The 18,478-nt window shown below is 36.9% G+C and overlaps 1 protein-coding gene across 8 annotated transcripts in view; it reads right to left on the bottom strand.

Moving 5' to 3' along the window:
• Nucleotides 1–18,478, bottom strand: part of ATP11A (ATPase phospholipid transporting 11A) — a 122,829-nt gene that overhangs the window by 62,120 nt on the left and 42,231 nt on the right. Inside the window, exon 1 of one of the 8 annotated variants that reach the window (XM_085558751.1) lies at nucleotides 3,822–15,187. The exons of the other annotated variants lie outside the window; for them this stretch is intronic. The gene's annotated coding sequence lies outside the window, so the exon portion shown is untranslated. Of the gene's footprint in view, nucleotides 1–3,821; nucleotides 15,188–18,478 lie in introns of those variants that run through there. 8 annotated transcript variants of the gene reach the window in all.

Raw genomic sequence — 18,478 nt, forward strand, 5'->3', positions numbered from 1 at the left:
AAATGACAGCCCTTCATAAGACACACCAATAGTCCAGTCAGGGCTTATGCTAAGCCCTGCACCTGCCCCTGCCTCAGTGGGAGTGCACAGACATTTCTCCCATGCCGCAGCTAGCACGGACTCGAAACTAGGACATAGGTTGCTATAAAAATTGCATTGATTTTCCAGTCAGACAACTTCTCCCTTACCACCAAGTGGACTTGTCAAAAACTCAAGTGTCATTCAGCCCACTCCTGAAGGCCAGGTAACATTCTTTGAGCAAGCCAAACATTTTGGAAGGAAGTAAAGCATGACAATGTTTCCATACTCCACCTTACTTCTATGCCAATAACAAAACATGGTATCTTTTACCATTTTATCAGTACATAATACTTCTTTTATCTTGTCAGTACACTAAATGTACAATGCACACAAATTATCTACTGACACTTGCGCCACTTAATACTCATAGAAATACAAGGGAATGTGAGCTATTCCTGTATAATAGATCAAATTGTACAATATTTTTTCATTTTTCATTGTGAGGGACATGAATGCATTCCAGACATAAATGCAGCACAAAGATTACTCCTGATAAGTGAAGTGGCTAAGTTCAGAGATTATTACCTAAACAGCTAATGGGAATGCCACATAAACTTTAAAAACCAAGATGAAATCCATCAGCTTCTACTTTCCTCTGCAGAGGCCCAACTTGACAATTTATCTCACAATTATTATGAACCAGTCCAAGTCAGCTTGATAACACTTTTAGCTCAAAAAAGCACTTTTCGAAGCTTTACTGGATACATTGAGTCCTCATCACAATTCAGTCAAAACAGGCCTCCAAAATTACCTATGAACTGAACCTGGGAAGATAGAGCTCTAAACAGCACTCTCCTGCCATTACTGCCAGTATTTACAGGTCTGATAGCCCTGGAGTACTGTGTCAACGCTAAGTAAGTCAAACACTCTGGAATTTGTGTCCCTAAAGCAAGGCATTGCTTTAAGCATGAATATAAAACAATGGCAATCTCTTCTATTAGCTTAATTTAATCTGTTTTTATCACAGATTGATAAATTTACCACAAATTTATAAAACCACATCTAACTTAAAATATCTGCTAGCACGGAACATTTTTTATTTTTCACTATGTTAATAGGTTATAGAAAATAAATGCACTTCACCAACCTAATTCAAGAACTGCTCAGAGTAAAAAAACTAAGCATGGAAGAGAGTAAGGCTCTCTTTGCCAGTGAGGCGCAACGCACATAGTCACATGCACTGCTCAATATGGCAACACTTGTGTGAAACAGAAAAAGATACTTTTAGAAAATCAGCACTCTAAGTCAGGACATGGGCTACGTAGAGAAAAACTACAGCAACTGAATGTCCTGTAATGCCAACCTCCAAAGCCAAACACCCTGATCTGAAAGTTCTTTTAGTGTTCTGGTATTGCTACTTACAGAATGACATCAGAGTCACTGAAATAAGCAGTCTGATGCCACTGCCAGAACAATGAAAACTTCTTTTAAATTCCATTGCTTGAGCCCATTAAGAATATGTCCAAGAAACCATAAATATACCTTAGCATTATCTGCTTCTATCTATAGTGTAAAGTTCAGTGTACTGAGACCTAGTTTTATTGGCACATCAATGAAATGTTACATAGCTTTTACTCTTTCAAGCAGTGTCAGCAACCATGAAAGCAAAGACCAGCAAGACGAAGGCATAGAGACAGAGACAGTTAATAGGACTTTACCTTAAGAGTTTAAGTATTTCTGTAGCTTATTTTTTTCTGATTTAAAAAGATCAAACAAACTAGCATGAGCTTCACCTTCATGCTACTTTGGTAATTTTTATCTAGATTTAATTTAAACAAATGTATTGCCTGAAAAGACAAGGGGCTTGGTATTCAAGGGGTGACAGCAAAAGGATGATAGCTAATTGCTGGAAAAGTAACTGACTTTGAAAAGATTCCAAGTCTTTCCACATGTGTTTAGTAAAGAGATTTAATGTACGATTTTGAAATCAGCGGAAACACTGAATGACATTTCTTGACTTCCACTTGAACTATTAACTCAGGCATAATTACCAGCAACAATCTTCAGTTCAATATTTTATTTTCCCTCCAAATAATATAAATACAAACACTACTCAAATAAGTTAATATGCACTAGGCACAGCTTAAAACTCAGTCAATCTGCCCCGGCCAAGTTCAAAGTACATTTCATTGAAAAATATCTTCCACTTTTTTCTAAATGCTTTTTGATTAAAAGGGATAGTTCACTCTAACCACAGATTCGACAGCAACAAATTCTCAGCATCAGATAGTCTTGTTCACCCAGGCTGTGACTCCTTTCCTCCACACAGAAGTATTTTACACCAATAGAGGCAGGCTTTCCTAACAGCCTGGTGTTTTACTGAATCACGAATATTTGATGCCAATTAAGCAATTAGCACCACTGTTAAAACTGCACACCGAACATACAGCTGCTCAACCACTTTGGAATTTTAGGATAACAGATACTGACAAGCCATTATCACTCAGAATCTACAGGAAGAGCTAATAGTGTACAGTGTGAAAAAAACATTCACGCATTACAACAACTCTGCACTAAAGGCTCTCAGTTTCCAATTTTTCATTCAGTGAAGAAAAGCAACTTCAGTATCTCAAAGCTGTAATTCACTTCAGAGAAAAAAAAGTTGTTTTCCTTTCTAATACTGTAAGGAAACCATCCTTAAAATGGACTGTTTACCAAACCATGAAATCATATAATCACATCTTTTGTCTTCGTTTGAAATGTTCTGAGTATCTGCTCTTTTACACTTGACACCATTCTGCAGGAATAGGTGCAGCCATCTCCTTTTGCAAACAATGGCAGAGTGCAGACTTTTACATCTTTCCAAATCCACACCTTTTAAGGGCCAAGCTGATCTACAGATAACAAAAAGCCATCTAAAGAAATAATAATTTTTAACTAATCTGCATTTCCTAAAGTTGAAAACCAGTAAAATAAATTAATCTTTTAAATAGTCCACTTTTGCAAAAAAAAAAAATCTCTAACTTGTAAGTATGTATTCTCATCCATTTAGAGGATCTTAGATTTCAAATGATAGGCCAACTCACAAATACCTATAGCGAGAGCACTTAAGCTCTACATTTTGTGCACAGCATTATACCAGCCCTTCGTATGAATTTGCCAAGCTCAGAATGAAGACTATAAAATTGAAAGCTGTTCAGGTTATGTTTTGTAGGAATATAGAATAGCACAAATAAAAATTCATATAATTACCAGGTAAATACCCTATCAGGTTTTATATTCTGAAAAAGGACTACCTCAATATGAGACATTGTAAACAGAAAGTAAATTACTTCATCAACCTACAAGTCATGGACATATGCCATTAAAGAACTAATTTAATGGAATACCAAATTGCAGCTCTTCAGATGCAACCACAAAAACCAAACAAAAACAAAAAACCCAAACAAACAAACAACAAAAAAAACAACCCAAACAAAAAAAGCCCCAGAACTACTCTCTCCCAGAAACTTCTATGACTAATTAACACACTTCCTATGGGTCAAACATAATGGGATCTGTTGCCACAGAATATTACTGCATTTCATTTCAGCAAATGAATTTTAAATCCTTGGTTGATGGTATTTGTCAGAAACACTATTTGAAATCAAAACTCTCTCCAATCAATTGCCTACAAGTCAGAGTATTGGATGTAAGTGTATGCAGAAGGAAAAGAAAGGTATTAACATTCTTTACCAGCAAATAGATTATTTTATTTATGACTCTCAGGGAAAGGTGTGATTAGAAGCAAAGACAGGTACCTCTTCATTACAGAAAATGGTGCCAGGCCCACAAGTTTCCCAACCAAGCCATATTCTTTACTACTTGGTGCATCCTGGTTTTCTGATCGATCTTTCCACCTCCTGCAAGGGTCTTGTGCACGCAGACAGAAGGGGAAATGGTTTATAGCAGTAGCCTGAAAAAATATTTTGTGACATTTTTGAAGAGGAAATGGGAAAGTATGATGACAAAATGAAGCAAAGTTCTGTAATTCACAGCTGTAAGAATGGACATTGTCACAACAGCAAATGTTACAGTTTCTGTAAAACACCAAACACTTCTACGTGTCTTTAATACAAATTTTATTTCAGCCTTCCAGTTCATGCCTAAGCATCATACTTAGTGTAAAACATTTCTGAAGCTATCCTAATAAAACTATATTCCAGTTGTATCACATGAGCTGGCCAGTTAGGTATAGCTATTTCTCATGTGTGTGTTTTCTCTTCAAGGGAATCTTTAGCTTCCCTGTTTATTTCCATGAAAAGTAACAATAAAACTGGTAGAAAGAAAAGCCCCCTATTCCATCCTTATATGCAATCTTCATGTAGTTTAATGGAATCACTGCAACAATGGTAAGAAAGTAGATCTGTGATGTATGTGAATTACTGGGCATCTGGAATGCTTTTTGCTACACTTTTCCTTCCTGTCAATGTAGCATTTTTGAAACATTCTGCCCTTGTTGCTAGTGGGACAGGGACACCGTGTGCCTCCTGCTCCTCTGCCCACATCCAGTCAAGGACTGCCTCTACATGGAAATCCTTTCAAGGGTCTCACTTGCAATTAGAAAGGCAAATGAGGAAAAAACCTACACTGTAAAGTGCAGTGGTAAGAGAAACTAGAAGGGAAAGTGTCACATAAGACACAGGATATTTCACAGCCTTAGCACTTAAATAAAAATCAAGTTTATTCCTATGTAGCTCCAGACCAACAGCTGAAATTGAGGTTTGCAGAGGAAATTTACAGCTTCCTTAGGTGCCAAGAAAAGCTGTAAAAGAAGAGCAATTTCATTTTTTTAAGGCAACCGAAGTACACCAAGATCTATATGCAGTGCCACTCACTCAGAGTATCCACAAAGATATTTCCAAAAGAATTGTACAGGTACTTTAGAAGGCAGAGATTTTTCTTATTCTTAGTTGCCAATTACTTCTGTTTCCAGTAATTCAACAAGAAAAAGAATCTAAAGCTATCAAAATTTTCAGGGCAGGAAAAGGAATTTTTTTTTACATTATATTTACAGATTCTAAAGAAACAGGAGGATGGACGGAAGCAAGCAGCAGATTATTTTCATTCATTTAAAATTAAGTAATAAATCTATAGATATGCCACACTAGTTATGTCGTTTAAAAATAACTCTTCTTTTAAATTCAGTAACTAAATTATTAAGAAAAATCAAGCAAGAATACCTGTTATGAATTTTTTCCAAGGAATAACATATGCAGTATGCATTAGCAAGATTTACAAGATTAGATGCAACAAAATCCATTCCTAAACAGTATTCTTACAGGAGCTTCAGATTATTCAAAAGTGAATGTATCCTAAAAATATGCTTTATATTTAGAAAAGTAAACCACCATCAGACATGATCAGAACTGGCCAGAGTAACAGCACCTTCCACTAGGATTTTAGCAAACAAAAGGGGAAGTGTCAAATTTGCCATCTGAATTCCAGGACAAAGATAATTAAAATATATGGACTTCTGCATTCTTCTTTATACTTAGTACAAGGGCTGTGAAAATGCCTCATCTACATGTTTGCTGATCTTTAAATTGTTCAAATAAAAATTGAGTGAAATAATGAAAAGTATAGTTAGCTATTGCACTCTGGGGTCTAATGACACACAGCTGAGCAACAGACCTCTATTCCTACTTTTACTACAAAAACATAAAGTAGTTTTGATGTCAAGAAAATACCTCCCCCCATTATTAACCCTTATCATCACATTAAATCTGTAAAACAAGTTCACTGCCAAGTAGCAACTACTATCTATCTAAATGGTCAGTGCCTGCCAGACTCCAAAATTATTTTCATTCCTAAGTGGATACTGATCTAGTGAAGCTATGATTCTAGCAGACAGAAGGTGGGGCAATCTTCTTGTATTATATAATGATGTGTGTCCTGGGTTGTAAGATGTGTGTATTCTATTTGCCATCTGTTGGAGGTGGGGCAGTTCTGTTAATTGGGCAGTTTTCTTTATCTCCCACAAACCAATCCTCCTCCTCCAGGAGATACCTGTTAAAGGGCCACTGAGCATCATGCACTACTGATAAAATTACATCATCCCATTGAGAGATGCTCCATCCAGGGAGAGAAGCCAAGCATTCCTAGCTGGATATAATGTGTCATGTGGAACACCACAGCAGCCTTTTCCCACTGGATTCCCAGGGGAAGACCAGGCCCACCTACACCACCACTGGACATTCAGAGGAAAAACAGACCACAGAACCACACCTGTCACTGCAGGAGGACTGCAGCCACCATTGAATTGGGACTGCTACCAACACCCTGACCCACATGGCGTCAGGTCATATTCTGACTCTGTCAGTGGTTTGTTTTCTTTTTTTTGTACTATTGCATTTGTATTTTTAATTTTCCTAGTAAAGAACTGTTATTCCTATTTCCTATTCCTATATATTTGCAGCTCCTGACTTCCTCAGCAGAGGCCCATCTTTTCAAACCAAGACAATGCCACAAAACGAACAGCTTGTAAGATGCTGCTCTTGCAGGCCACCAAGTCAGTGACCGAAGAATGTCCAAATGTTATTACACAAACTGTTCCATCCATAACAACCTAAAGCTTGTTACATATTTATACTGGAGAATCAGCAAAATATTTACTGTAAACTCCTATCTCTATATGCTTTTACATATCTAATTATTTATACTTATTTGATACTCAACTACAGTTTCTCAACGAACAATGACTAACACCTTTTTGGGGTTGTCTTTGCTACACAAAGACTACTTTAAAAAAAAGGTACCCTGGTTTATATCTGTAGCTATGCTACCACACATACTTGAGGTAAGGCTGCAACCTTATCAGAAGCAAATAATCCAAGACAAAACTGAGAACAAAAAACTACCACGTGGGTGCTATTGAACGCTGTACTACTAAAGCAATTGCTACCTGTTAGTTTTCCACATTTATAAGGAGAAACCTAAATCCTCAGTAAAATTGACAGGTGTAATGTTCTGCCCACTTTTCAAAGGTCTTGCTCATGTAAGTTGGTCCTGAACTTACTCCCCCAAAGGTCAGACTACATTAGTCTACAGAACTATCTATAGAAGTAAACAGGTACAGTACAATTGCCTGCATTACTGGTAAATTTATCAACAGCCTGGAAGGCCTGGAATAAGTAAAAATGACAATACTAATAGCCAGATTTCCTACTTTGAGTAATTATATTTTGCCATGCTCCCTGTGCAGTGAAACATGCAATTCTCTCTCTCGCATGCAATTGGTTTTGAGCACTATTTGAAGAATCACAATATAACCCCAGCACCCCTATACTTCATCTTGAAGAATTCTTGAACTTAAAGAATTCTTGAACTTAAAGTTCAAAAATAACTTGGGTGTTCAGCATAATGGGACTAACTATGTAGTATTACCTAGCATTTTCCTTCATTTCCATGCTTTTTGTTACACATCAGCACTAAATCTGGTATTATGCAAATTCAGCTTGGTGAACACACAGATACTTTGATAGAAGGAAGGATCCTAATTACAAATGGCTATAAGGCTGATGAAACATTTATTTGGAGCTATTTGAAACACATTCGACATACTCCTAATTCTTTCATACACACTAGTATTCAAGTACAGCTCTGAAACATTCAAGAAATATAAAATTTTAAGCTATTACTTCTTCCTATATTGCAAAGCAATGCAACATGTGGAAGCATTTCAGGTGAAAAAGCCGTATGTTGATTCAGGTTAGAGGTCACCAACTCTATTTTACAGTTTTACCTACTAACACATAGGTGTTGCTGATGAAATGCCACATTCAATCTTCATGTGTAATAGTGAAGATCTTTTACATTTTCCAAAATTAGCAGGCATCAGGATCATAAATATGACTTCAGATAAAGCTACTGACTTCTGATTTCTTGTCTTGGTGAAAGACAAGAATTTTAAACTTATAAAATGACAAAGTACATTCAGTAGCTTTGAGTGTTCATATCAGGAGAATGAGTAGATCTACTTATGATGCGTAAGAAGTTTATGACACCAATAACCACAAGATTTTAGAACCCCTTTTGTTTTCACTGCACTTAAAGAATGTGAATTCCATTAAGATTAAACATTTCTTTACAACTCTTTTGATGCAGTGAGCTTTTTAACATTTACTTTTACTCTCAAAGAATGGATTTAAAGACTGGCAACTGAACAATCTAAAGTACAATAAATATTTCACAACTCTGTACTTTTACAAACATCAAAAGACTTTAAGAACTTCTACAGTAATCAGTCAAATATTTACAAAAAATAAACTTTATTAGCATTTGCTATTAGTGTTCTGTGTTTTAGAAGTTAGATATTCATACAAAACCATTATTTTACATTAGAGCTATTCCCCTTTGTTATAGTCACATACAGAATAAGATATACATAACATTTAAAAAAATATTACAATACTGGCTGCTTAGTTAGAAGCTAGTTGCCAATTACTAGTAAAAAAATATATAAAAAGCCTAGAATTCAGTTACACAAACAATTAAAACACAAACTTGAGAAATCAAAATAGTGAATGTTTAGCATTTAAAACAGTGAAAATGAATATTTGTAACTAAACCCTTCGGGAACTGAAGTCAGAAAAACTCCAGTATCTAATTAATCCCTGAACAGGCAGGACACCAGAACTCAAGGACAGACTTTCAGTTTTTATCATCTAAAACAGTTCAGTGGAGACAGTGAATTTTAATCCAAGATATAATTAATAATTCAGATGAAATTTGTGATACAGCAAAGGTGAGGAACATTTAAATAAAACACTTTTTCAGCATATAGCCAGTCACCTGTAAGGTACTACAAATTGATCTACAATGAACAGCCACCCTGAGTAAACATTTCATACTTGTAAAATACTACTAATAAAAGCATTAATAATAGCCAGAGAACTCAAAACAAGGTCAACACACTACACCCAACACATCTAAGTCAAGCTCCAGTATACTAAGCACAGTATGAAAGACCATCTCTTGGTCAGAAGCAAAGATGGTTCAAATTGTTTTATTTTAGCAGAACTGTAGCTATTTACTACTTTAAAATGTTACTATGAGACTTGTATGAGTATAATTATACAATCTGTGGGGACGTTATTGTAAGTTTTCAGTGATCAACACCCCTTTTATTTATATGTGGTAGGCAAAATGCACACGTTGCACTTCAACATATCAAAACTGTTCTGTGTCCTTCATGCAGAAAAGGAAAGATATTTTTAAATAATGATTTTTCTATCAAGTCTAGAACTGTACTGTAGGCTGAGATTAATATATTCTGACTAGCAATGATTTTGATAATAAAGGCAAAGGAGGTTATGCAGGTTTGTCTGGGATGAGATGATAAGTGTAATCTCAACCTCCACATGTCTGTCATTCAGTGATACAGAGAAGAGGTTTAACAACCTTTTGATGATAGTGGTTTCTATGCAGCAGCAAAGGCATACATAAAAATGTAAGAGAAGTCACTGACATTTAGGCTTTGATTTACTGCTGTGACTTCTTTGGTGTGGGGAGGGATGGAGGCAAGTGGTTACAATACATCAAACCCCTAAAAACAACTCGTGATGGGATAGTTGCTTTTTGCCATAAAATTCTCTCAGGATTCTAGAACCTAAGAAAAAAAAAGTATTTTTTTTTCCCTAGAGAAACATACTCCACAACATCAGCTTACATCTTTAATAATCTTCCTTAATAAATGTTTCTCAGACTTCAAAGGTGGATCTGCCATTCCTTCTCTTTGCAATAATAAACAAAGGAAAACAAAACAAGAAAAGAACCTAACTGCATTTTCTCCTCAATAAAAGGAATCTCTATACCCCACATTTTGGGAAATGCAAACAGAGATAAACTCCCAGTACAGGCTGACAGGAAAGACCTCTATTTAGCAAGTTTAAAAAAGCATACAGATACCTAAGGGCATCACAGGCACTACAGCTCCTTCAGAAACCAAGGTGAATATACCCAGCTTCTAGATAGCCTGTATGACAGATTATCTTAGGGGGAAAAAAACAAGAAATTAACAATTCACCTTTTAATAGAAAACTAACACCTGAGAGACATTATTTCAACTGAACAAGTATGAAAAAACTACTGAACCAGAATAATCAGGATTATCTATCTTCATCTGCTGTGTATGACAGGCAGAACCTGTGAAGTGAAATAACTAGATAATCATAAAAAGCACATTGCTAACAATGTTTTTTGTTTCAAATATACTTAAGGAATGGAATTACTACAACAGCAAAGAAAATATTTTTAATAGATTTCCCCTTGTTCTCTTTTTGAAAACAGTCCAATAGACAAATGTTCTTTTAAAGTTTCAGCTTTCATGCTTAATAAAACTCATTCCCAGAAAACAGCATGGCCCTTCATCTGTCTTTTCCTGTTGGACTAGAAATTTCTGTAATCAGTCCAAGTGAAAAAAACCCCAAACTGAAAATTCTCAGTTGCTGCAAAATTGGGTTAGGAAAAGGACTATTGAACTAACTTGTCAGGGTTTTCTACATCTGTGTGGAAGAAATAAGAATAAATTATAAAGTGAATATCCAATACTATACTATAATAACAATACTGTTATTATACTGGAACATATATTCCAAATATTGCTTCTTTCAAAAGTACACAGCAGTTCTGTAATTTGTAATAATTTGATATTATCTACAAATAAGGAAGTCTGAATCAGATTTGACTGACTTCAAAGTTCAATGAACCATGAAATTGCACATATTCTGAGCAGAGGTTTAAATGAAACGACTTCCACATGTTGCATAAACTGAAAGACAAATGCCTAGAATTCAGTGATTTTAATCTCTAAACCAGCTAACATGAGTTTATCGATTACCAGGCCAATTTCAGTCACAACTGTGCTTGTAAACAAAAGTCTAATCATTCAAGAATTTATTCTATTAGGCAATTTACCTTAAACCTTTAAAAATGTTGAAAGCCAAAGGCAATCCCTAAATCAAATCAGAAATCCTTGTTCTAGATTAACTTCTTTATTCCCCCCTCAAAATGCAGTAAAATAACAGGATTCTAGAAATCCTACTTCACCCATAGAGAGAAATACAGACTCCTAAGAATGAGGCATGTTTGATCTCTGCAAAACAGAACATGACCAGTTTTGTAAAATCCACATTTCCAAACGTGTTCTCATGACATGGGGCACTCTTCAGAACATTTATCCTACAGGCAGGATCAGCTGTCCTGTAGGCAAGATACCAAAAGGATAGTACCAAAAATAAAACTTCAGGTAATAGCCCAAGGAGTATTACTACAAATGAGGTAAGTAATCCTTGGCAGTGCCCTGGTAGTACAATGTCTTACACGAGTTATTTCTGTCTACTTCCTAATACTTTCCTACTTTCCCCCCTCCTCTAAATGTAAGAAGATACAATCCCTAAGTAAGAGAATTTCAGGAGGGGAAAGTAATTTACTTTTGCCATCTAGAAATAATTAATCATTCTTGTTTTTAGGAGGCATTCTATTAGACAATTCCTTAGAAATAAAACAGAACCACATTTAATAAAGACAGAGGGAATACCAGCCATAGACCCCCACTTGAATCATCACAGTACAAACAGAAATGTAAACTCAACATTTTTTCTTATAAATAAGCAGCTATGACTAAAATGAAGGAAAGCAGAAAATATTTTCACATTTATTTTACATTTAGAATATGACTGCATCTGAGGCCTTGCCACAGTAGCCGCATCAGCTGCTATATCTAACAAGAACACCCCAGAAAGCAAACAGCTGTTGCAGATCTAGTGCAGAGCAAGATTGTGAGTCTACTAGTTAATCTGTTAGTCTTTTTCCTAGTACAAATGGCTCCCAAGAGGTCAATTATACACTGTACATTGAATTCAAATGGAGCAAGTGTTCTGATAAGAGAAGATAATGACTTACTTTGTTTCTTAATGTAAGTTGATTATGTGCTTATGCAAGAGGCTATCTGGTGGCAGCTGGAACATTTTGCTTCAGCTGAGCCATCTCTCATCACTGTGAGGTGGAAATGGCACTGGACCCACCATTAGAAGGAAAGCAATGTTCACACAAGTTCTAGCACATGCAAGGAGTAAGGATATTATTCACCAGATTCATCACAAGTGAGTTCAATCTGCTATTGTTAAGAAAGCTTATAAATTTTAAGGAAACTTATTATGAACAATATTCAAATAGTCCAGGACACTGGGGTTTAAATGAGGGGGTTTTGTTGTTTGTGTTATCTTTGTTGTTTGGGTTTCTTTTTTTCAGTGAAGATATAACACTACAGAAGGAAGAAAACTGAATTCTATTGCAAGCTTCTAGAAATAAAACCTCCAGATGCTTTTGCAAGGACACTAGCAGGAAGCTATTAAACAGATAATGGTTTAATTTGCAATTTGGGTAAATTTTGATATTTACAGAAAGAGTACAAGCATAGAAGCTATGTTGAAATATATTTGCACCTAACATAAATCCTTTCAAATGAAAAGAGTTGAAGTCTTACAAAAAAGTCCTGTCAGAAAACTACACCTCCAAATAATCTTAAAATGCTAGAAAAATACTTCCCAGAAACAAATTCAGATTTCATTTGCACATACACAGCATCCTCTCTTGACCCATAGTACTAAGCTCTAATCCAAAGGTACAAACAGCCAAAACCATTTTATTTGTATGTATTAGTTGAAATCTTGAGTAAAAACAAAGCAAGTACTATAAAACCTGAGTACTTATGTTAAATCATCTGTACTGGAACCTATATCATCTCTCCCATATCCTCTATAAAAAGACCATAAAATGATGCCTCAGCTCTACATAAAACCAAAAGTGTGTCCTTGTAACAAGTAATGCTAACATTGCAGTGTTAATGGGGAAGAAAAACAAAACAATAAATTGCATGTTTTCCCTCATTCCAATGAAGCTATTGTGAAAAGAAAGGCTTGCTAACTCACAAATATAAAAGTTACAGTGATCTAGTGTCCCTGTAAGAACAGTAGTAATATTCTTTGTAAGCTGCTTAGGATTTCCTTAATAGTAATTATTTTCACAAGACACCTTGCTATAAGTCTGTAAATTTAGTAACAAACTTAGCTGGTTTAGAAAATCTTGATTTCAGTATTTGGTAATTAATTAGTGTTTCACTCAAGACTATTCCAAAATAATACAGTGTCTTTACAACAGCCTTGTGTCCAACTTATGAAGCTGCTTGCTTCAGCTCTACTGAGAGCACAGAGATTACAATCACATTTTCTACTTTGCCTTATTGCAGAAAAAAACCCTACAGTATCACACTCTGAGAACTGTTCTGCATTTGCTCACAGAACTGAAACACAATGAACTTTAGAAAGTGTTTTTGTGTGTGTGTGCAAAGGGAAGTGAGCTAGACCATGGAGATGGGAGGGACAAGGAGCCATAAAGCAACTTTTGCTGGAAAACTTCCATCATCTAAGAAGTACTTATTCCTTCCAATTAATGCTTAAGCAAGCAATTCTCCCACTCCTTGTTGCTATATGCAGCTGACCATTTTAAAGGTCTCCATACTTTAAATACTAGCAGAATCACAGAATCATTGAATACATCAAGTTAGAAAGGACCCATCAGGATGGAGTCCAACTCCTGGCCCTGGTCAGGTCACCCCAACAGTCTCATCCTGTGCCTGAGAGCATTGTCCAAACACTTCTTGAACTCTGTAATGCTTGATGTTGTGACCACTTCCCTGGGGAGCCTATTTTAGTGCCCAACCATGTTCTGGATGAAGAACCTTTTCCCGATATCCAACCTAAGCCTCCCTTGACTCAGCTTCATACTCTTTCCTCGAGTCCTGTCACTGGTCACAAGAGTGACAATCAGATTTAATACACAGCAACAATTATATTCAAATTCACTCTTTGGAGTGAAGAGAACAAATACTTTGAAGGTCGTTTTTTAACATAATACAGAAACACAGAACATGTCTAAAAATCAGATCTAGATTTGGAGACGGCATATGAACTTTACTAGTGTCAACACTGTGAAGCAACTTGCTTTTGGTTATCCGTTATATGGAATGTGCATTGCTTCAGCTGACTATGGTTCTGTGGCAAGAAATACTCATTTCTATGCTTCTGTCAATTTAATCAGTATAAGGTAATTCTTCTAATTCTTAGACACTGTTTCAGTGTTGGAGAGAGAGCAATAAAAAGCCAGATTTCTTACAATGTCTTACAATACCAGAAAAAGAAATAAATAGCATACTAGTTTTGTTCTTAGTGGTGTATAGTAATCTGCCTACTCCTAATGTTTCCATTTTAATTTTACATACTTATTTGTAGTAAGTGAAACATTACTTATAAATATTTTTGTGCTTTGTTTCTACATCCCCACAGATATGAAACTGGACACATAAAAAAGGATTTTCCTCAAATGTCATGTTGCCTGGAAACCTTATAGGTAAAACACAACCAAATTCCACCTCTTAAATAATTCTGTTTCGGTTTTGTTTCCTTTTAATCCCTCACCTTAGTATCAACATCATCATTGATGTCTCCACTGTGAAAGTCTAGGCATTTTTAAATATTATAAAGCTTAATAGAGCATTATATTTAGGAAATATTTAATAGTTAGGAATACTCATGAAAAAAATATGGTTTTGTCCTGATGTCTTATGAGGTACAAGCTTGGTGTACCTCAGATAGATCCTAGAGAGGAAAGGACACCAAGGGCCACATCATGACCCTGTCCGGCCCTCCAGGAAATACCTACACTTCCTATTTCTTTCTTACTTATTCACAATGGGATTTATTAAGCAAATTACACTGAAGACTGGTCTGGTAAAATAGGTGAATAGCCAGCAAGAGGGGTATATACCAAAGGGGTTAGACTTACTTAAGAGGGGGAAAACCTTTGCAATTTGTAAAGACACTGAACTCCATAATGCTCTATTGTACTTACAACCTAAAATTAAAATAATTCCAGATGACAGGGGCTGTTAAGGAAAGAGAACTGTAAAACGGGAAGGAGCACGAGGTCCGTACAGGCCAAAGGAGCGGGAACAAGGACCACCCTGGGGCACTGGCGGAGGGAGGCCGGGAGCGGGATGCACGCACCTGGGGATGGAGCTCCAGGCACGGGGCTCGGCGGGGCCCGCCGGCCATGGCGGGGCGGCCGGCCCTCGGCGCCCCGCAAGGCCCGGCCCCGCGGCAGCACCAGGGAAGGCAGAGCCGCGCTGGAAACGCAGTGCCGGAGCCCCGGCCCTGCCCGGCCCTGCGCAGGAGGCTCCCGGGGCCGGCCGCGGCCGGGAGCGGCCAGGCTGTGCCCAGCACCAGCGCTGCCTGCGGACACAGCGGCTATGGCTCGTCCGCAATGGCTGCGCAGCCCCCGCTCAAGGCCCACTCACAAGGGACCATCCGCACCCTCTAAGCATTCACGCACCACTGACAGAAGCTTTTCAAGTGTACACATGAGGTTGAAGGAATTTGATTCATATGATACTCAATTTCCTTATGCTGAACATATTTTTCTAAACAACTTATTTTGAAAGTCTATAGCAAAACAAACCCTGCCATACTCACACAGTGGCCCTGTTTAGCAACGCAAGTGCCCCTAAAGTCTGGCCTGACAGACAAAAATGGAACATCACTGAAGTTTCCAGTCCCCAGGGCCACCACAATGGTCACTGCTTTACAGTGCCAGAATGCCATGACTTGGCAGAGTCTGCTGAAACCCTGGCCTTGACCCCACTTACAGAGGATCTAATCCTTGTTTGGCAGCCCCAAGCACATGAGTAACTTAGTCACCATTGTTTCAAACATGTGACAGACGCCAGTGTGTACAGGCACATTCATTTCATAAAGTCTTACAGGGAAAAATAAAATAAATGGAAAAACTCCATCTTCAGCACAAATGCCTGTTACAGTAGAGCCATCTTAGTGGCCCTTCTGTAGCTAATACCCACATGGTGCTGCCATCACCACCAGAAGGGTTGAGCAACACAAATCAAGCTGCTTATTCCATACTTTGTAAGATTAAGCTTAATATCAAGAAGAAAGCTTCTTTGCCACATCTCCATAAGAAGCTGTGAAAGCAAACAAAGAATTTCTAAAAAAAAATACCACTGAAGAGAATTAATTTCAAACTTTATTTATAGGCATGGAGATAGTCATCTACCTGAGAACATCTCATTTAGAGAAGCACCAAAAAAATCCCAGTGAGACAACCTGTACAAAAAATACTGATTTGCACTGGGAATGCACTCTTGTAGAATGATTGCCACATCAACCTCTTGCTGCTGAAAGACACAGAAGTATCTTCTCCTTTGCTATTCTGATCTTCTGTTCTGAAGACAGGTATTTTCCCACATATAATTCCTAGTATGACAATCTCTGGAACCCTATTTGCTCTAAATTATGCATTTTGTTAAAACTGAGTTTATACAAAGTTACACAGGGTAGACAAAACGCAATCTATGCCCTTACTGCTATGTTGTTAACCTCCTATTAGTGTTTTCGGTTCCAAGCTTTTTGATACTGTGGATTAGTTCACACCGCTGCATCAGTTAAACTATCAGTCCTGTAAAAAGATGCAGCCCCTTCTCAGCACTTGAAAAAGACAATGCCAATACTAGCAGTTGCATTGATTTAACCATTTTTTATTTTCTATCATAAAACTGGGGAAAAATCAGAAACTACTATACTTCAAAAGTCCTTTCCTTTAAGAAGAGTCACAGTTAAGTCAACTGACAACTGTACAATTTGGTTTATATTTTTAAAGCAATACATTTAACCTGTACTCACAGCCTTTTAAAACTTCTTTACACTAGTCTTCAACTACATTTTTTGTTTGTACTGGTACTCTAATTTCCACAAGCTAATGAACGTCATTGATTAAGGCTTGAAGGTGGTCTGGAACTGCATGTTACTTTAAAGTACTATGCATCTCACTGTGGATAGCATCTTTGATCATATTGCAAGAATCTTGTATCTCTCCCATTTTATACAGAGCCAACATACGGACAGCTTTCTGATTTGGTCTCTTCAACATTAGATAAGTAGTTGCAGTGTCTATGAAATTATCACACATCAGAAGATCTAAGAACATGCTTATTCTTTTGAAATGCCTCCAAAAAGGCTATTCCACTTTTATTGCTAGCTTGTCATTATTGGTTCGTGCCATTTCCTTTAAAAATGAGTGGCTCTAATGCTATTGATTTAAGAAGCTCCACTCCAGGGAGCTCACATTAAATTCAGTCAAATGATGTAATGTATTGGATTGTCCCATCATCTTAGTTCAAAAATTCTCTAGGTTATAGAACAAGGCTTAGACTAAGAAAAGAAATAACCCTGGCGATTCCTTGGAATTGATAAATAAATGACAAGGCCCATACTTTTCCTTCAAGTTACAGCAAGTAGTACGTCAATACACATCAAATCTATTACTTTATTTTTCCCATTCTCCTGTATGTCAGTAAGAGAGCAGATCACAGCTCTAGTTACCATTACTTCCAGTGATGCCAATCAGATCAAATTGAAGTTATGTGAGGTTGTTTTAAAGAGATTATTACTACTTTTCCAAGACCCAAAATTGAAATATCAATTAGGAGACTTCTATTTTGCAACATTTTAAAACTCACATCCTGTCCTGACACTTGCATTGTTCCAGCTCTCTAAAAATGTTCAGCTTTTTCTTTAAACATCCCTAGAATGACATTCAATACCAATATCCCAGGATTACACGTCAGCACTGTGTCTTGTGGGCCAAATGCGATAACAAAGGTGCTTTCACATGCAAGCTGTTGCTTTTTCCTTTCAGAAAAAAAGGCACTATAAGGTATTTCAGTTTGCTAAAAATGACACCAGTACACAAGGTAATTCTTTACAGGTGTTTTCTACAATCATTTAAACATCAATTCTGAGCTGTGGGAGTGGCAAACATATAGTACCTTGCTTTAATCCTAGGAAAAAATTCATCAATTTCATCATCACTTAGATCTGCCAAAGTGAACTTTCCTGTGTTTCTCCCACTCCCAGACACAGCCAAGAACCAAGACTGCATGTCAGTTTCTGGCATTTAAAACAAAAAATAACTTGTTCAGCTCAGCCTATTACAAATGCTTCCTTCAATATAAAACCAAACAATCAACTGAAGCGAAATGAAAAGTTAAAAAAAAAAAAAAACAAACAGTAAAAGAACTACACATGCTGCAAAAGTAAACCTCAGAGCAGGATCTAAACGTTCCTGAGTTCAGGCTCTAAAGAATTCAAGTAGATCAGTTTCCAAGGTCAGAAGACCTTCAATATCCACCTTTCAAGCATAAACAGAAATCCATCAGAAAAAGGCAAAGGGGGAAAGATCATGTGGTCACAGATTTCTACAAAAACACTGCTAACCTTGTAAATTCAGAAGGGTGATGGATTTTGTTAAGCTATGTCTTATGCTGCCTGGTAAATCCTGTCTGCTCAAT

This window comes from Lonchura striata, chromosome 1, assembly GCF_050655825.1.
Source record: "Lonchura striata isolate lonStrDom1 chromosome 1, ASM5065582v1, whole genome shotgun sequence".
Lineage (NCBI taxonomy): Eukaryota > Metazoa > Chordata > Aves > Passeriformes > Estrildidae > Lonchura > Lonchura striata.